Source organism: Phocoena phocoena, chromosome 18 (genome assembly GCF_963924675.1).
Source record: "Phocoena phocoena chromosome 18, mPhoPho1.1, whole genome shotgun sequence".
In the NCBI taxonomy this organism is placed as follows: domain Eukaryota; kingdom Metazoa; phylum Chordata; class Mammalia; order Artiodactyla; family Phocoenidae; genus Phocoena; species Phocoena phocoena.
The window spans coordinates 11015840-11037870 of record NC_089236.1 but is presented as its reverse complement, the minus strand read 5'-3'; the positions used below and the strand labels follow the sequence as shown (position 1 = coordinate 11037870).

At 33.8% G+C, this 22031-nt stretch overlaps 1 protein-coding gene across 4 annotated transcripts in view; it reads right to left on the bottom strand.

Moving 5' to 3' along the window:
• NBEA (neurobeachin) overlaps positions 1-22031 on the bottom strand; it is a 618385-nt gene that overhangs the window by 566607 nt on the left and 29747 nt on the right. The window lies entirely within an intron of this gene.

Below are 22031 nucleotides of genomic sequence, written 5' to 3'. Positions count from 1 at the left end.
TTTTTTTAAAAAAAACATGTGAACTGGGAAAGAAAGCTGATTTAATGGCAGCATATTTGACTTGTGGCATTATGCCAAGTGAGTCAAAAGTAGTATTCCTCCTCCCAAATGCTACTTTACTACAGCAATAGACAAATACACATGTAATAAAAGATACAATGATACTCCTATTGTCTATTGATCAAATCTCACATTAATTAGTTTATTCAGTAATAAGTACCATTCTTAAGGAAGAACATTAACAAACTGGATATCTTTTTGATCTAGAGAATGGAAAATTTAGGCAGAAAATAATAGCCATATATAAAATGCGTGACAAATGTGAAGTCATTCATTCAACAAATATTTTATTTATTAAAGACTAGAACTTACTGTTCTAAGAACTAGAAGTATATCTGTGGACAAGAAAAAGTCCATGCACTAACAGTGCTAAATTCTAGAAATAAAGATCTATATATGTATTTATGTATGTTCTACTTTATTCCAAAAAAGGTTGCATTTGGCTTATAAATTACATAAAGTATAAAAGAAGACATAAAGTAGGTTCAGACAGGGGCTAGAGATTAGATTCAAGAAGTCAAATTAATTTTCCATCAATGAAAGGTGTTCATTAATATGGATGGATGAGCACACTGTATAATATAAATTTGAAAATAATGGTAATAATAAGACCACCACCTAACCTCACATACCATTTAGTATTATTCTAAGTGCTTTACATATAGTAAATAACTTAATTCTCACAGCAACTAATGACAAAGAAGCAAATATTTTAAAAGTTCTACAATTCAAGAATTTAAAAACAAAATATTCTCAAATTGTAAAATATTATACTCTGTATATATATTTTCTCTGTAACAGCTCCAAAATTCAACTTTATAAGAAACAAGCCCTTATGCTAACTTCCAACCTTTTACTGACCTAGATATTCTCTCTGGTTAAAAGTTGGTTTTACTTCTATGTGTGAAACGACTTCAACTCCTCTTACTATTTCTGGTTTATTAACAAAAATAGCTACGGGAATGGTTAAGAGATTGGCTCTAATTCAGACTTCCTGGATTCTGATCTTAGCTGCACCACTCACTTTAATGACGCTACTTCTCTAAGCCTGTCACTTCATCTACAATATGGGAATAAAAGTTCCTACCTAATAGGGTTGTTGTAAAGATTAAATAAATAAAGTAATTGGGTTATAAGCACTTAGTAACAAAGTCAGGCATATAGTTAGCATTCAGTTAAGGAGTTAACATTAGCTATTACCAGTTCTCTTACTGCAACTTTGAGCTAAAAATTGTAGTCATCTGATCACATACTTATAAAGTACCATGAAACAGCCAGTGTAAACCTTATGTTTCCAGGAAAAGCTAAATTATTGTAGATCGTGTACTCTTAGATATTACTTGTAGATCTAGCAAAACCAACTCAAGCATCATTTTCACCGTGCCATGGTCTCACCAAGAATTGCTTACTTTTTCATATTCATATATCCAATTGACTTGGGTCACTACTATGAAACTTGTAAACCCATGATTAGTAACTTAGAAGAGGTTCTCCAGAAGTGAATCACAGAGAAATAAACAGATTTGAAAAACAATGACAACTTACTGACTGAACCAGAAGAAGTAGATACCAAAGTTTAAGTCTATAAGACTCAGAATAAATCTCTGTAAGAATCAGTATACACTAAAATGGAAGAACACTGAAGAATTTTTTAGACTAATCTCCTTAATGAGTTGTAAATGCTTAAGTAGAATCTGGTCTACCCCAGAACCATTAACAAATGAGTAAATAACAGAAATGGGCTCAGTGGTAACAAAAAATAGTCTGCTTTTAAAGGAATTAACAATTATAATGTGTAATTCTAACAATCAAGCTATTATGTGAAGCCTAAGGCTCTATCTTTCACAGTTAAAAAAACAATGCCCCTTTCTATACATCATTTAATTACAAAAGAGCACAGTTATGGCTCCCTGATTTCACTGCCAGAAGCTGTAAAAACATTATAAACGTTAGAACAGAGTGGACCTATGTTTTTGGATGGTCTTTCTGACTCCTATTATAATTTTTAATACATTAGTATTAAGGAGGCTACCTGCTTGCAGAAATATCATTCCAAGATTAGGGAAATATTTATTCCTCACTTGTAATGAACAGTTCAATATTTATCAACTAAAGCATACAAGAAAAACTAGAAACAGTCAGTCTTTATTATTTAAACAATTCCCTAACAACCCTATGAGGAAAAGGCATAGTTGTCTTCAGAGAGGGAAACTGAAGATAAATGAGGTTAGGCAACATAACCAAAGTCACACATGAGTAAGTGGCAGATCCAGGATTCTAATCTAGACTAGAAAATGTACCGAAACAACTTGCTATGAAGTCAAGAGTGTAAACTTAAAAAATACAGATGGGACGTGTCATAGTAGCTCTATTAAGAAATTAGTGCTCTGAGAACAGTGTATGGGTAAAATGAGGGAAGACAAAATGATTTCCGTGGGTAAGAAATGAAACATCAAGAGGTAGTAAATCACAATAAAGGAAAACAACCAGTTTATATTTAAAGTTATTTAAATAAATTATTTCAGTAAGAATGTCTAAGACTTTGAAGGCTCAATTACAGGAAAATTAGCAATAAACACTAAAAAAGGAAACACAGGAAAACATTTTAAAAAGCAAAAAAATTGACATGACAGGCTAGAAAGCTAAACCAAAAAAAAAAAAAACCTAAAATCACTGTTACCATAGTACAAATGAGATTTATAAATGAATTGAGACTTCCTGTGAATCTGAATGTGTCAATATGACACTCTATTTGCACAGTTAAGGGTTTTCTTTTCCTCCAGGCCTTCTCCTTAAAATTCTAAAAGGTATTGGCATTCAAGAAAAGCGGTCCACAATGGCCCTCCCTACTCAAGAATCTGTCATAAGTGAATAAAATAAATATAGGTGAGCCTGTTTAATGAAGTTTTATTTACATAAAAGCATAAAAATTACTGTAGAAAAATTTAGAATATCAAATGCTTCTGAAAGTACTAAGGTTTATAATTACTAGCAATTTAAGTATCTTTTATTTTTTAAGTACAGAGTTTTAAATATCTTTATTTTGAAATCTTAGATTATTAGTTAGGATCATATGGAATAATTCAGTGTACATTAGACTAAATCAAACTGGATAATTATTAACCAGTTGGATTTCTTTGCAAATCTTTGCAAATCTGTGGATAAACTCTAAACTAGATAACATTGCTTATAAAGCCCCAGTTCAACACCCCACATTCAGCTTCCTCTACTTTCCATTCCCTAGCTACTGTCATAAAAAACATTTCCACAATGCCATCTCTCACTTCATCTAAAACTCTTTATAATGTTACTCCCTATGCATGAAATAGGGTTCTCTCCCAACCCCTAATTTTAACTTCCATTAAACCTCCAAATATCAGTTTAGATACTACTTAATCCAGAAAGTCCTCCTAGTAACTACAAACACTGTCTTTCTCTGAACTCGCATTACAACCCATCCACATCACAGCAATCATTTCAGGATATCCTAGATGTTTACAGATTTCTTTCCACCCCCAGTTTACAGTAAACTTTGTAAGGGTAAGGACCATTTCTAACTATCAACTATATCTACATCACTAGCACACTGACAAACCCATGCAAATTATTCAATATTTAACATGGAATGGGAAGATGGCAGGATGAAAGGACAGAAGGGAGGTAAGTAGGCTGGCAGGAGAGCTTCACAAATTCATGGTCCATCATCAGGTTGTAAGCCAAAGACTTTCTACCATACTCTACTTTTCTCTTTTAGCAATGAATTGCTCTTAATGCCATATAACTTTTCTAAAGTTCCAGAGATGACCACAAAGCCAAAGAAAATGTTTCCTCATTCTTGTTTATACCCCTTGGTTGCGTTATTTTTTTCTTCTATTACCACTTAAAAAATATGTACGGTTTCACAGGTAAAATTCGGGAGACATGTTATTGTCTAAGTAAGGGACTAAGTACACTACACACAATTTTTAGTTGTTAAAATCAGGCTTAACTATACTTCCAGTTTCTAACTATTTTCAAGTGAAATCAATTACAATATCTTCCTTTGAAAAAGAATGGGAGTGATGTCACCAAAAAACACCAGAGTGGGCAGCTATGTCCTCCCTAAAAAACTAATGATCTAGCAAAAACTGGCAGAATAAACTTCTGAAGATTTCTGGAATCAAGTCAAAAATGTACAACAACCAAGGGAAGACTTGGTGAGGAAGAAGCTACTGCTTTGTGGGGCACGTCCCACCTTCAATCCCTCAGATTGGCAACAGTCACGAGAACGCCAGCCTTCAATGGTGGTGAGGGTTGCTAGTTCCAAAGGAAGCACTAGGGACCTTATTCTCAAAGAACTGTAGTTGTAGGTCTGAACCTGACTGGCAGCTCCCTCAAGGATAGACACAAAGAATTTTCTTTGCTTCACTCAACTCAGAAGGTTCCTAGAGCTAGAACACTTGTGCTGAAAGCCTTTAAAGGCACATGTATTAGCTGCAGCACCTGGGGCAAGCAGTAGACAGACCTGGAAGCCTGGGAAGGAAGACGTGGGGAAAGGAGATAAATGTGGGTATAAGGTCTTTCAAAAGCTTTCATGTATACTGGGTAATCCAGAAAGCCACATGCATGCCCAGGGCAGGTCACACATTCAGAAAAGGACTACAAAGTCCCTAAGCTTTCATTTGTAGCTGACCTTCAGGCTCTACACAAGTAGGAAGTAAAAGCTAAAGCAGAGATGTAAACAGCCTGACCAAACACTGAAGAAGTCTCCAGCACAGAGCAAAAGATGGGGAAGAGCATTTTCTTTTCCTTTTTTTCCCTTCCTTGGCTCCAGGCATTTAAGGTAACTCTGTCAAAACATCTGCTGCCCATCAAACTAACAGAACAAAGCCTTCAATGGCCAAAAGTGGCAGAGAATACAGATCTTATACGGAATACAGAATATAATTTAGAAAAGCTACTAAGCAAACAGCAATAATAACACACAATAGCAACTACAAACTCAAGAGTAGGGAAAAGAACAGAATTTCCAGTTTCCACATTACAATATTCAGAATGTCCAGATTTCAACAAAAAATTGAGACACACAAAGAAACAAGAAAGAATGGCCCATCAAAAGAAAAAATTAATTTTGTGTTCAAAATTTGATAACTGCTTTTGTCTTATCTCCTTCCTCTATTCTGTCTTCCAGCTTATGTTTTGCTTTCTATTAGTTCACAGATGTCTTCTACTGTTGGCCAATCAAATTACTTATAGAAGCAGATATAATCTAATTATAAAGCTCTTGAATTATTAATTTCTAAAGAATAGATCTTCAATATAAAGCTATAACTGTGTGTAATTTTACAAAGAAAAAAGTGAAAACATGATAATTAAGAACCACCATTTTGTGAACATTAATTATATGTTGCATAATTTATGCATATAGCCTCATTTAATTCTCATTAACTCTGGGAGATGAGTATCTCAAACAAGGAAATTGAGGTTAGCATAAGTTAAGTAACCTGCCCAAGGTCCCTAAGCTAGTGTCAGCATCAGAATTTGTCTTGTCAATATCATAAAGAATTAAAAGTATCATTACCAGAGAGATCACCCACAAGACATAAATATGTACTGCCACCAGTCATCTAATCTTCAAAATCTGATGTTAAACATTAGCATATGTAATAAATGACTTTTAGATAAGTGTTCAGTAAATAACAGGAAAACTTTATAATTTGGACATGAACATAATAAGTTAATGATCCTAAACCGAGCCAACAAACCAAGGCAAGAAAAATAGAAAATTACTGGGGTTTTTTCCTATTTCTTTTACACAAGTCTTCTCTACAAATAATTTATATTGACAATCTTTCTGTGGTACAGGAATAACTATACCCAAGAGTATAACAAATGCTGCTGTAAATACCATCCATAAAAACTCTACGGAAAGGAGGAGGAAACAAAGGGAATAACTATCATACGATAAGTGCCTTCTTTAAAATATATTTTAAACAACTTGCACTTTATCAAAAGCAAGTATAACCATCTTTATAATTGCTTTATATGACTATACCAAACATATATGACAAATCCACCTGGCTACTAGGAGCCAACTGACATTTGAAGGAAAACTAAATGTGTTAATTGTCAAACCACTATATGCTTTTAAATTCTAACTCCTAGCCTAACAATGAAAACTCTAATCTATTTCATAAATAAAAACAAAGTAGAGACTTCTGCAGACAAATGAAAGCTGAGAGAATTTGCTGCCCGCAGACTTTTACCATATGGAGTGTTAAAGTAAGTTCTTCCAGCAGAAGGAAAATGATACCAGCTAGAAATTTGAAATGACACAAAAAAATTGAAGAGTGCCAAAATCAAGACTGTTGTTAAATGCAAAAGACTGTTTTATCTCATTTTGAAAATTCTTTAAAAGATAACTATCTAAAGCAAAAATAACAATGCATTAAGTGATTTATAACACATACGAAAGTAAAACCAATGACAGCAAGATCACAGAGGACAAGAAAGGAGAAATATAAGTATACTTCTAAAAGATTCTTAACCTATACTTGAAGTAGTATATTATTTGAAGGTAGAGAGTAAGTTAATGCATATTGTATACTCTAGAGAAAACACTGAAAATGAAAAGGAAACAAATACTAAAGATCTTAACAGACACCTTGCTGAAGAAGATATACACATGGCAAAGAAGGATATAAGAAGATTTCAACATTCCACATTCCTGGTTCACATTCCTGCTCCACATTCCACGTCACTGGAGAAATACAAATTAAAGCTAGAATGAGATACCACTACACACCTATTAGAATGGCCAAAATCTAGAACACTGATAACATCAAGTGCTGCTGAGGATATGGAGCAACAGAAACTCTCATTGTTTGCAGGTGCGAATGAAAATGGTACAGCCACTTTGGAAGACAGCTTGGTGGTTCCTTACAAAATTAAACATACTTTTACCATACAATCCAGCAACTGTGCTCCTTAGTATATAATACTCAAAGGAGCGAAAAACATATGTCCACACAGATTTTGTCCACAAAAATCTGCACACAGATGTTTATAGCAGCTCTATTCATAATTGCCAAAACTGGAAAGCACCTTTAAAATTTCCTTCCAATGGAAATGGCACAGAATCTATATAATGTACGGAAAATTAAAACAATGCAAGAAAAACAAAGTTTTAACTAAACCTAAGAGTTGACTTTCAGCTACAACAGAATGCATATATATATATAACATGAAACACACCCCTCAAAACTTCAACTTCTTGGAAAAAGACTATCATCCATTCCGCAACACATCATGAATTTATAAACACAAAAACAAAAACTAAAAAAAACTAAAAACTATCTCCTTAAAATAAAATTAATTACTCTCTTGGCTCAGTCATAAACACTTGATGCCTTCACATTACCTGTGACTCTTCTGCTTTTGATTTTTTCATGTCAAGCCCTAGTATTTCTTCCTTACTCATATCTCAGACTCAGACCTTCTTCATTTTTCCTAGCTCCCACACCAAGCAGTTTCAACATTGCTTTGTTGCCTCCTCACAGTATCTTCCTACCTCAAGTTACCACTAAATACCGCCGCCAAATTCATCTTTCTACAACAGCACTTAGATCATAATAAACAGTTTCTCTACAACCTTTTTACTGAACGATTTCTTATTTATTTAATATTTGAATATCTAAATTACCTAAGTTATCTGAATTTATTATTTGAAATCCTTCTCACAGAAATAATGATCAGGCCCGAACTGGTAAAATGGAAGAGAGCTAGATCCCTACTTTTTTTTTTTTTTTTTTTTTTTTGGCTGTACTGGGTCTTCATTGCTGAGTGTGGGCTTTCTCTAGTTGTTGCGAGCGGGGGCCACTCTTCCTTGCAGTGCATGGGCTTCTCGTTGCGGTGGCTTCTCTTGTTGCGGAGCACAGGCTCTAGGCACGTGGGCTTCAGCAGCTGTGGCTCTCGGGCTCTAGAGCGCGGGCTCAGTAGTTGTGACACACGGGCTTAGTTGCTCCGAGGCATGTGGGATATTCCTGGACCAGGGATCAAACCCGTGTCCCCTGCATTGGCAGGTGGATTCTTAACCACTGGCCACCAGGGAAGTCCTAGATCCCTGCTTTTAAATCAAAGCTCTGCTAAAACCTATGGGCAGAAGTACATTCATTTAGTATTCTAGGTACCTCAGGGTATTTCTCCTCTGAGCCTCAGTTTCCACCTAGGCCAAAATTATACAATCTCTAAAATCTTCTGGTTCTAGGATACAGTGTATTACAACCTCTATTGAGAAGACAACTGTGATGTATGCAACAGCTGTGGTGTCTATCATATAGCAAGGACAGAATTTAGAATCTAAAGATTCAAAGGGGGTAAAATCATTTTCAAAAGACTGCAGGTAAGGCACTGAATAAATTGCAAAGACTGCCTGATGAGGTAAAAGCTAAAAAGATGATTCACTGATTCAAAACTTCTGTTTGAGAGAAATAAAAAAAATATGTGACTAGAACAATAAAACATCAACCTTTGATTCCTACAATTCACAGAAGCTGCATGAGATAAAAAGGTTTTTGGCAGTACAAACCAGGACAGGAATGTGACTTCCCAAAGGACTGTTTATATCCTAATGAGAAGAAATTCCTCCTTTAAAAGGCTTTCATTAGGAAGCAACAAAAACAAAAAAAATAAATGAATCAAACATTTAACTCAAGAGGTTGGGAAAATTTTTTAAAAAGCAAGTCTGAGTAAATTATGAGGGAAAAAATTATGTTAAAGCAGAATTTCGTGGGTTAGAAAACAGAAAAATTATAGATTTGGTAAATAAATCCATAATGTGATTCACAGAAGAAAAAAGAATAATATACACAATCCTCAGACAAAAAGAGAAAAGACTCTGAAAATTAAAAATGATATAGCAAATAAGTAAACTTTTTTTCTCATGAAACATACGTTCCATCTGTGCTAATAAATTTACATAGAGAAAAAAGGAACTAAATTAAAATGTTTCTGAAAGTGTATCTCTGAGTTGTGGGCTTATAAAATCTTTTCTTTTTATCTTTACATATTTTCTGATTCTATAAATTTTCTAAAATGAGAATCATTTATTTTTATAATCAGAGGAAAAAATAAGTGGGGGGGAACTATAATAACTTTTGGTATCAGGAGTTATATATAAACACTAGACTATAAGCTCCCTGAAGATAGGACCCACACTGAAGATAGGACCCACACTTGTCTTAATGACCAATCCATGAGCAGCACCTGTACAGGACACACTGAAATATTTGAAACTATTATATATCCATTAAACAAGTATTTAATATAGTTTTGTGAGATTTGCATATTTAAAATGAGGTTTAAAATAATATTTACATTTTTAGAGTTTTCAACTTTATAGTCCTTTGGCCTGTTTGATCAAAGAATTCCTGCCAATTCTTCCATGAAAATAACCTATCCCTTAGGTACAGAATCAGGAGCAAACCTAATGACATTCAACTTTGTACCTCTAGTTCCACTCCATAATATCCTAAGCAGTCCCTTCCTTATACAATTTCTCTTCTTCCCATAACATGGAAATGTATCAAATTCCTAATCAGAATATAAAATAAAAGGTAATTAAAGGAAGTGATAGAGTCCAAGGATACTGATTAAGGATGACATTTAACCAAGAAGAAAAGGAACAATTCACTAACATGAGGCTAAATAATCGCTGTTTTATTTTATTTTATTTATTTTTTTTACATCTTTATTGGAGTATAATTGCTTTACAATGGTGTGTTAGTGTCTGCTTTATAACGCTGTTTTATTTTTAAATGCTAAGTAAAAAGTGGTTTTTACTGACCCACAATTGAGCATGATACAAATCCTTGGAGTTGGGCCAACTTGGGAACAAATCCTGACTCTGCCACTTACTAAATTCATGGTTTCACAAGTAACTTCTCAGTGTAACACCACCTATCTCACAGGGACATTAGATGATTAAAGAAGCTATTCCTTTTAAGTACCCAACAGTGACCAGCTTAGACTAGGTACCCAATTAATGTTAATTTCATTATTTTTCCAGGATGAGACTGGCACCCAGAGAAAAATGAGGAAAACTTACTGGTTTACATGGGAACAACACTCATGACTTTAACTTCATTAGTACCATGTGCTGATCAACCGATCTAAATGACAAGTGATTAATATTATTTAAAAATATAATTGCAATATTATTTAAAAAACAAAATTACCAAAAACTTTTAGAGATAGTAAATTATCACAAAGAAAGTACTGGTTTTGCTTTTTAGAAAACACAAATACACAGTTCATACACAGGCATAAAAATTAGTAATTTCCCTTATAAATACCATAATTGTGAAGGATTAAGCCTAAGTAAAACATCATGTAGCCTAAAATGTATAATCCTTAAAATGAAGATATATACCTAAACTCAGCTTCCATAAATATTTCTTAGAAATCCTAAGGAATATTAAGAGCAGTATCCAGTTCATGTAGGAATTCCCAACTATGGGTAGGTAATTACTTCAGTTTTCCTTGATCTACAGCTTAAACTATATACAGAAGTCAATATCAAAACAATTTTTACTTGAAATAAAGTTTGCATTTTTATGTCACATTTACATCAACTAATTTAATATATTTGGTTACACAGAATTCAAACAGTTGTTTTTACTGTCTGAAAATTAAATCACAGCAAAAAGAGCAATAATTCATGTAGTTTCAGTGTATGGTAGTCAATCATTTATTCATACTGAAGGGGATCAGTATATGCCACCCCAAAATATGCCACTTTGGCATAAGGGTTATTTAAAACTGAAGGCAATTAAGAATCAACAGATATAGGAAGAGTCTTCTGCTTTCCCATTATCTAACTGAAAGCACGGTGTAAATTTACCATCGTCAAAGTGGTATAAATATCCCACCACTCTGGTGCTAGGGTGAGAAGAACAACCCTTGTCACTGAAGATGGAGAGCTGGCCCCAAGATGAGTCTGCACACACCAAACTTTACTACAATAACCCTTATCTTCCATCTGTTCTCCCACATATTTCCTAGTCACTTCCCCACACAGTATCGTCCCTTGGAGTCCAAGCCCTCTTTCCTTTGTTGAAAAGGGTATATAAGCTCTTTGAATTTCACTTCTTTTCTGTGAATTGTTCCCAACCATCTATGTCCCTGCATCACCATAGCATACCTTCTACTGGGTTATTCCCATCAGCATGCAAAAGCTCCACAACTTTCTATGTACTGTATTCAGGCCTCACACAAAAGTAGTCAGTCATATTAAAATATAAGATGGGAATGAAAGCCAAAGGAAATATTATAACAGACATATACATAACTAGATAATGAAGCAAATACACAGATGACTAGATAATGGAGTTATGGGACTCGGAATTTAAACTAGTTGTAACTAATGTGTTCAAGGAATTAAACAACAAGATTTAGGATTTCAGCAGCTAATAGGAAACTATAAGAGCATAAAATGTACTTTCTAGAACTGAAAAAAAAAACTGAATTTAATAACTCAATGAGTCTGATAGCAGATAACAAACAGCTGAAGAAAGAATTAGTGAACTGGAACATGCATCCCCAAAAATGCAGACATATGCACAGAGTAATAAAAAGGATTAAAACAGAGGAAGAAAAAAGGATATAAAATGCAATGACGAGATCTATCATATGGATAATTAGATATCCAGAGGACAGGTGGCACTATCTGAACACACAAAAGTAAAGAAATTTTCAATGCTATTTAAATAAATTAAGCCATAGGTTTAAGAATAACTTCTATCATTCAGTTCACTAATACTAAGAAAATCATACCTGTGCACATCAGAGAAAAGGTGCTAAAAATACACAGACAAAGAAATATCTTAAAAAGTAACCAGGAGAATAAAGCACATTACCGTCAAAAAGGCAGCAACGTATTGTTTTAAATCTGAAATTACAGAAGTCAAATGATAACAAAAGAAGTCATTTTATCTTTGAAGTGAGGAAAGAAAAAAACTACCAACTTTTATCTATATCCAGAAATATATCCTTCACAAATGAAGGGAAAATAAAACATTTTCACACACACAGGTGCCAGAAGAAATAAAAGTTAGGAAAAGGGTAAAAATATGGGTAAATCTAAATAAATATTTACTGTGTATATCAGTAACAACAATGTCAAGAAAGATATAAAATATTAAGATAAATGAAAACAACAGCACTGGATATGGGAGAGAGAGGAAAAGAATGGATTTCATTTCACCCTTTAATAAATCAAAGATGTATGTTATAATGTCTAGAGTAACCACTGAAAGAACAGCAAAATAACATACTTCTGAAAGTTAATAGAGGGGATGAAAAATAACAAAAAATATTTAAAACCAGAAAAAGTCAAGAAACGTGAGGAAAACATGCTACACAGGCAAGACAAATAGAAAGCTAACAGTAATATGATATATTTAAAGCCAAATACATCAGTATTTACATTACATGTAAAGAGATTAAACCCTCCAATTTAAAGACAAGGATTGTCAAACTGGATATATTTTTAAGAACAAAACACTCAACTAGATGCAGCTTACAAGAAATGAAGAAATATACCTTAAACATGAGGGAACAGAACAGAATGAAACCTGTGGGAGATATGAAATTGTACCTGTATTCCAGGAGTTTAAAATGTGAATAGCAAAATAATTCATGAACACAAAACAAAGAAAAGCGTAAGGCAATCAATCATGCACAAACCCTTTAAGAAGTATAAACTCTTTCCCATCCCTGTCTTTTGCCTGGCTAACTTATTCGCTAGTTCTCATCATGTCACTTCCCTCAGAAAGATTTCCTTGACTCTCCTTAACTAGGTTAGCTAAGTGTTTCTGCTAGATGCTTCCAAATTAACTATAATTCTCCATCACAACAATTATCACAGTGTAATTAACTGTTTCACAGTCTGTCTCTTCCACTAGAAAACAAATCCTGTAAGATCAAAACCCCAGAATCTACTGGGTTAAGAACTATGAAAGGTCTGAGATTTTGCCCTACTTGCAAGCTGACAAATTAGCCTGCCCATTTCATAAATGTTGACAAAACACAGGAGGCTACTGGGTCAGAGATAACAAATTTTATTACTCAATTTTTATTACTCAATGAATTTTATTACTCAATTCTTGAGTAATAAAGAGATAGAGACCCCCGCTGGTCCCCCAACATTAAAGGGCCCCAAACAAATCCACCCCATTTACTCCAGTTTGGAAAACAATTTAAAGTCGGAAGGCAGAGATTACAATGAGAACCCTGATGTGCAATACCTTGGGACAGTGGTTATTCAGATTAATCAAAATAAAGACTAATAAAAGGACAGGGTCCCAATTCGCACAGCTCACAGTCATTTCTTCAGACTAAAGAATACACTCTACAGCCCTAATGTCCAACAACGGGCAGAGAGAGATCCTCCTCAGCGTGATAGTCTGATGGAGAATTGAATGCGCAATTAAAACACTGGTTGTATAAAACAGAGGAAATAAAGGCATGAAGGGCTTGCTTACACACCTTCACAAGTGTGTGCTCACATTCAAGATATATATATATGTGTGTATACATATATATCCTCTTATAATACCTGTAAAATGATTACAAAGTATCTAATACATACTAAATGGTTAGTGGATTGTAGGTGGTATTAGTAGTAGTAGTAATTTTTTCCTAGCCAAATCTAGTGTTAGCAAGTATATCTAACCTTTCCTCAAACAGGACCAGAACCATAGATTACTATTTTTGTTCTCCTCTACACTTCTTCTTCCAACCCCCATGTAATTTGTTTTCAATTATATTCAGGCTTAACAACGTGTTTTACTGCTTTCTTTGTGCATCATTACATCCCACTATTTTATCTTGGTTCACTGCGTCTCATGCTAGAGTACATAATTAAGTCTTGCAGCAATGATCAACGGACAGGGTAGTTTCTAAGTCCCTGTATGCTGGAAATTGTCTTTATTTCTATCCTATTATAAAATGTTAATTTGTCTGGATAAAACATTTCTAGATTCAAAGTTATTTCCCCTACCCCTTTTATCAGTGAGTTCTGGAGTACTGTCTTCTGGAATCCCAATGTTGCTGACAAGAAATGTGTTGTCCTATCCATCTGACTCTCAGTCCTCTGTAGATAATCTGTTGGTATTTTAGATATATGTAAATAGAGAGAGGGGCAAAACGAAAACAGATACAGACATATCCATGGATGGCGGGCATCACAGTTCAATTTGCATTGCCCTGATTACTAGTGAATGTGAGCACTGTATAATGTTTAAGAGTTTGGAATTTGAGACAGAATGCCTGGGTTAAAATCTAGACACTAACACTTACTGGATGTATAATCTCAGGCAAATTACTTAAACATACATCTGTGCTCAGTTTCCACATCTGTAAAGTGTGGATAATAATAGTATCTATCTCACAGTTTCATTGTGAGGTTTAAGGAAGATGGTCAAATGAATGAATTCAAGCCCATGATAGAGAATTTTTTAAAAATAAGAAAAATTCACTGTATTTGGCTTCCATTTTTATAAAGTATATTTTTAAAAAATCATAACTGAATAACAAATGGCTGAGGTACACATTTTTTTAAAACCATGTAAAAAGGCACAGAATAATAAATATAATAGTCACAAAATTAGTTCAAGGAAGATGAGGAAAACAGGATTGGGAAGTAACACACAGGGAGCTTCAATGATATTGGTATTATTCTAGATTACAAGTTGGAGGGTGGGTTCATGGTTATTATTTTATTACTGAGAATGGGGACTGGATGAGGAACAGAATATAATTACCAAATGCATAATATCCAAATTTATTTTATAGCAGCACATCTGATCACAAGTCTTCTTATGCATTAGAAAAAGTCTGAGGGCACACACAACCAAAATTAAAAACGTTTAAAAATTATTGAGACATTAAGATGGCAGATAAGATTAAAGAACATGCATTTCTAATAACCCAATCAAGATATGTGATTCCACCCCACCCCTCCCCCTGCCCAGCACTACCAGGCACACTCATAGCTAGTATAGAGACCATACATATATATGTGTTATGGGATTATCAAAAAAATAAGAGTGGCAAGGTCAAATAAGCCAAAGATTCTCACATATGTGCCTAACTGGAACAGTATTCAATCAGCTCTGAATGTGGTAGAAAGAAGAATGAAGAAAAGAAGTTTAAGACACCAAATGTCTCAATGAAGGCAAAATCCAGGTTATTGGGAATGGAACATGAAAAGGTATGTTGATATCAGAATAAGTAATCATAACATTAAGATTTTTAAAACAACCATTCTGGTGATTCCAAAGTTCGATGTCTGGCCATATATGCTGGCTGTTAAAGTAGCATGAAAATACAAGTTGTTGGAACAGGAATGGAGGCCTGCTACATGGGAGACATTTACCTGTGAGGTGAATTTATCCATGATGCTTAGGAAAAAGATAGGTTACAAAGGAAAATAGTGAGCCAGGAGATAAAACTCCTCGAGGAATATCCTATAGGTTAACAGATAATGGCAATAAGTATAGGAGCAACTGTGATAAAGCAGGTATAGCACAGATTTCAAGGTGAGATGGAATTGTTGAAAGAAGGTGATGAAAAAGAAAGTGATCTGGAAGCAAAATATCTAGAGAATGCCAAGTTCTTTGCTCATCTGGAGGTACACTGGACTTGAAAGAATGAAAAAGCACTTAGATTTCAGGTGAAGTAAAAGAATACTGGAGGAAAAGGGTGGGAATTCAAAGAAATTTTTTTATGGAAAAGGAGCCAATGATGGAGAAACAGGGCGAAGAAAGAAAAGGCCGTGCTTTCTCACATCTCTAAGTCTCTGTACGTGCTTAAAAAAGGTCCTTTTTAATCCACTTGATCTGACTGACAGGATTCAGCTCAGGAGTTGTTTCTTAAAGGAGAGCATTTTCTAACCCACATCCCCCATTTAGTGTCATTTCCTAAGCACATATACCTTGTGCTTATCTTTATGAAAGCATTTATCAATCGGTAATTATTATTGTTTTATTATCTGTCTACAACTAGATTAATGTGACCTGAGTAAAAACCATGTGTTTAATTGCTTTGACTCATAATAGTGCCTGGCAAGTAAGCACTCAATAAATGGTGACCAAATGCTGAACCACTGCACTCCACAAAGTTTACAGGAGAGGAAACTTGTTCACAGAGGTTTGTATCTTGGGCAGTGCCCATAGGAGAATGACACGGAGAACTGGAAGAGCTGAGAACATGCCTTAGAATTAATCTCAAGGTATGTAGTGCTACCAGCAAAATAGCATTTCAGTCAAAGTGAATACAAATCATTTCAATTACTGAATGTACTCACAAATCTATACTCACATTTTAAAGTGTTATACTTAACAAAAATGAAAGTAATAAACCTATTAAATTAATTAGAATATTACTTTATCAGCAAAATATTAATTAAAATTACTAAAATAGCAAACTTAGTTTGTATACCTACTTTACATATAGCTTTGTCATCTCTGAGAAAACACTCAAAAATGGATTAAATAACTTTCAATGATCAAACAACATTTTAACACGTTACTCTTATAAAGAAATTATTGAAGAATAAATACAGGGCTAAATTTTATTAAAGTTTTGTTTTTTGTTAGAGTAAGTATTTACAATATTGCTCTAATTCTACAGTAAGGTAAGAGATGTGCTTTTTTAAGTCACATGACTTCATCAAATCTACACTGAAAAATCTCTGATAAGCATGAAGCTGGAGTGTGTCTACATAAAAAGGAGTAAAAGTAAGCCAAATGGCACTCTGAAAAAGGTACCATGATGTATCTCATTGGTTTCATTATAATAAGGTCAGTTGGAATTGGCACTAAGGAGGAAAATATAAACTCGCAGGATACTAGAAAACCCTTCTGTCAGTACTTGCCACTGTTAGTACAACATACAAGCATCTGACTGTAGAATAGATGGATATGCTGCCATAAATTATAGCAATGAATGCAACTTTGAATAACGGCTTTATAGTACTCAGCCTCAAAAGTGAGAACCTTAAAAGGTAAAAAGATTTTTTGATAACAGTTTTATTAATATTTGGTTGGGAGAAGGTTGGTAAAAATATTACAAAGAATAACTTTAGTTTTTCATAAAACAGATTATTAGGCAAAATAATAAGTTTGAGGGATATCATGTGTGTAACTCATAAATTATTTACATTATACAGCACAAATATATTAAAATAACTATACGCACAGGCAAGAGTTTTTGGTATATTAGCTTATTGGTCTAGAAAGCAAAATAATTACCATTTGGAGAAGAAGAAGAAGAATGAGTTCATACACCAATGTGCAATGGAATCAGTGTCAGCATTTTAAACCTGAAAAGTATTCGATTACAGACTATCTACTCCAGCTGCTCCCTTCATGGAGACCATAGGCCTTTATAGAGTCAAATAGGCAATGCTCAACCTACTTTTGATACTTCAAAAAAATCTAACATACCATATTCCCCAGAATTAAAACTGTATGACCTAACCTAAACACCATCTTTCTTTGTTCTTCACTGGGTATAGATAAATGCAATGCTGCTACACTATTTACCTCACTGGAAAGCAAAGTAATATTTATTTAATAAAAATAATTTATTAGAAATGAGACAGAAGGGAAGGTAAGAAAAGGAATCCTTCATGATTAAAAAAAAAAGTTGCTATCATGAAACTCCTACAATTGGAATCAACAGCTATAGGAATAGACAGGTAGAACATCCAGGTTTCCTGATTTGCAGTCCAGTGGTCTTGCTTCCACGCCTCTTTGAATACAGAACATAAATAATGGCATTAATAAATACCAAAGTGTTGACAGTGATTACTATGCAGCAATGAGATTACTGGTAATTTTTAATTTCTTCTTCACATATATTTTCAAAATGATCTGCAATGAGAATATTTACCATTATAATCAGAAAATACACACACACACACACACACACACACACACACACACACACAGTTAACAGTGACCTTTCCTAAAACCAAATCTGTTAAATACACAAATCATGTCCAAAAGCATGATTTTCCAACATGCCCCTATATTCCACTCACATAACCTCTTGAGTATATTTCCTTATTTATAAAATAAAGACAACAGTTGGTTCTCACTTTTATGTTTCACTAATTATTGCTATGACAATGCAAAAGAGCAACAGCAAAAGAAGTCTACTACAGATCACTTCTAAAACCAAGTTAATTTTCACTTTAGTATAGATCCCATCATGATCAAGATTATATAAATACATAATTTTTTTAAAGGCCCAACTCTTCTGGCTACCATTTCAGGTATCAGCATTCATTCCACAAACATTTATTGAACTCTAATATTGCTAAAAGTTCAATATAGTGTGGCAAGTTAATTACCTGGGATGAAAATCATAGTAAAATAAATAATAAAAACCATACCTATTTTTAATTCTTATGTAATTTTATATAATGTCAAGATTCATCTAACTACTCAAGAATGTTTCCCTAAGTAGCAAGTTATTTTTTAGGTCTTCTAGCAATAATCACACTTCGTGAAGTAACTATGAGGCTACACTTCATTTTAACATTCAAGACAGTGTTATACAGCCGAAAACAGTATATTAGAAGTGAACATAAGATCTAGATGCCAGTTCTAACATTATCTCAAATTAATAATATGATCTTGGGCAAGACACTTATCTATGGTTGACTCCCTGCTTTTCCAAACTTCAGCAGTACAGGTAACAAAAGCTCAGGCTTGGAGCTAAATCTGGTCAAACCTAGCAGAGTAGTAAGGACTCAGGTCCCACTAGCAGGTAAGATTAAGAATGTCTTTCTGCTTTGTGCTCCAATTCAGATATCCTGGAGCGGGGTAGGGAGGTAAAATAAACTTTTATCTCCTAATCCTCACTGGGTTTATAACTAGTTCAGGAAATGGGATTCAGCATTGGTTTCCTGAGTTAACTATAGTCCCCTTGCCAGAAGGTCAGGGGCAAAGAAAACCTAGAGCTGAGGTCCCAAACACCTAACAAGCTCTCAAAAGTCCCTATCTCCAGATCTGTGCATTCAGTGACTGAACTTCTTTTTCAGTGTATAATAATTCTATTTTGTAACCCTTAAACTATCAACTACTCAAATACAAGCATTATCATTTGCCCATACTACCCACCATGTCAGACACTCTGGGTAGCAGAGCCAATCTGAAACCAACTTAAATGCACCAAAATCTCAGATATGGTGATCTGACCTTCTAGGCATGTGCCAAGAATCAAAATTATCACCTCACACACTTCACCTGAATTCCCCATTGCACAAGGTCCCTCAATACGCCAACTCAACTCTATGGTATCTGGTGGTCAAGACTTACAGGAGTAATTATAATGAACCTCTTTTTCTCATCTATAACAGTAAATGAAGGATTTTCTCCTAAATCAAGAGATGAAAGAATTAAGAACAAAAATATGGGAAACTGTAGCTAAAAAATAACCATTACAACTTACTATAAATATCAATAAATACTGCAAATTTGGCTCCAAATTAGAATATGTAAGAAATAATAATTCCTTTGAAAACTGTATAGTCCTTTTGTAAAGCAAATTTCAATATGTATCTAAAGTCTTAAAAAATATTCAGTTATTTTAACTAAGAAGTCTCACTTTTAAAAGTCTAGCTTCAAAAAAATCCTAATAATGGAAACATATTTATGCACTAAAATGTTCTCTGCAGCATGTCTGTCATAGTCAACAATTGGAAACAACCTAAACATCCAAAAATAGAAAAGTTACATTATATACACGGTTAAATAGGATATTACATATCCATTCTAAATTTGACAAAGGCTGTATAATAAGAAATAAATATTTGTAATATGTTAGCTAAAAAAAATCTAAATTTATATACACAAACACACACAATTATAATTATACAAACAAGCATGTTCTCTGTATTAGGTGAAAATCTAAAAGAAAAACAACAAAAACGTTAGCAGTTGTAGTACTTCAGGGATGGAACAATGCCTTCTTGTTTTCTTTTTATCCCAATTTCCTTGTAAACTGCTATACTAATTTTAAAATAAAAATTCTAATGACATATTTCATGTATGTATAACTATTAGACTCCAAGAATATAAAATAACCATTCAGCTAAAAGAAAAACACCTAAAATTGATTGCTTTCTCTCCAATTCTATACTGTACATGGTATTGTTTCTACATAACATGAATTCTTTTCATTAAAAGCATGCCTACTTGTATCATACAAACATCTTTTATATCCTATTTGATATACTATAGAGAAGGAAAAGATAGGGAAATATAAACCAGATCTCAGAAAATTTACAATTTAGTATATCTAACATAGGCATAAAACAAATGTAAGAAAACTTTAAAAATCAAGACATAAAGTAATTATAAAATTGCTATAACGCAAGTTGATACCATATTGTATAAGTACCACAAACTAGGTGGCTTAAACAACAACTTTATTGTCTCACAGTTTTGCAGGCTAGAAGTATGAGATCAAGGAGTCAGCAGAGTTGTATCCTTCTGCAGTCTGTGAAGGAAGGATATGTTTCAGGCCTCTTTCCTTGGCATAGTGATGACCATCTTCACATTACCTTCCCTGTGTCTATTCACATCATCTTCCCTGTATGCATGTCTGTCTGTTTCCAAATTTCCCCTTTTTATAGGGACATCAGTTATATAGGATTAGGGCCCACCCTAATGACTGCATTTTAACTTGATTACCTCTGTAAAGACCCTATCTCTAAATAAGGTCATATGCTACGTTACTGGAGGTTAAGATTCCCCACAAACCTTCTTTTTTTTGCGGGGTGGGGGAGGTGTGTAAAACTCAACCCAGAACACTACACCATGGTCGCAACATCCCAAATGTGTACCAACATGGGAGAGGTTGTCTTTTATTCTGCCTAATGCCTATCCAAGACAGAAACAAAAAATAGACAAATGAACAAAAAACCTAGAAGGAACTACTGCAAATTATAAATATTGACTCTCAAGGACAGCATTATGGATGACTATTACTTCCTAATATCCTGAATTTTTCACTAAGGGAACGTATTTTTTTAATTATAAAAATGTTTAATTAAAAAATATTGAGACTTCATTGGTCTCTGACCCCCAAACCATTCCTAATTACTCATATCTTCTGGCAAAAGCCTCTTCTTTGGGACAGAAGTCTCAAAGGCACTGGTTCCTCTCCGCTGCTATGACTTTCTAGAGAGAATATAGATCATGGGGAAAAGTTTAAATAGTTCCAGTAAAATGAAAGGTTTTATCTCAAATTCCAAGTAAGATCAACTCTCACTTTTAAAAAGTATATCTCATTTTTAAAAAGTAAGCCCATTATATAAGGCACTATTAAAAAAAGAGAGGGAAAGACAAAGTGCAACACTTACACACTGCACACAGACACATGCACACATTTGCTCTCTGGGATCTTAAAATAAACAAACAAATAAATAAATAAGACACTTTTAATATGTTATTATTTACATATAAAAATATAAATTTTTTTAAAAGATTAAGTGACTAATTCTATATGACCCGTTGAAACTAGCAAGTACATTAAATAAAACTAGGCAATTACATAATCACAACTGGAAATAGCTGAGAGGTCTTACCCAAGCCAGTTGTCTTTATTAAATGAAATAAATATTTTAAACTAATATTTTCCTATTTTCTACATAAAAGGTCTTCAAAGATGGACTGTCAACATCCTCACTTCCTAGAATATTCCTATGCCTGTTTCACCCTTAACCCTCAAAATGTGTTTCTTTTCATCTGAAATAAATTTCTCCTGCTGAAAGCTGTATTTTTCTTTTCTCATCCTTTCATTAAAGTAGATAATAAATGATTGGTATAAACCCCTTCCACATCACTGAAATTTAATTTAGGTACCCTTTGAATTATTTCACATAAGCCATCCAACTTCATTCAACCTATTTTTCATAA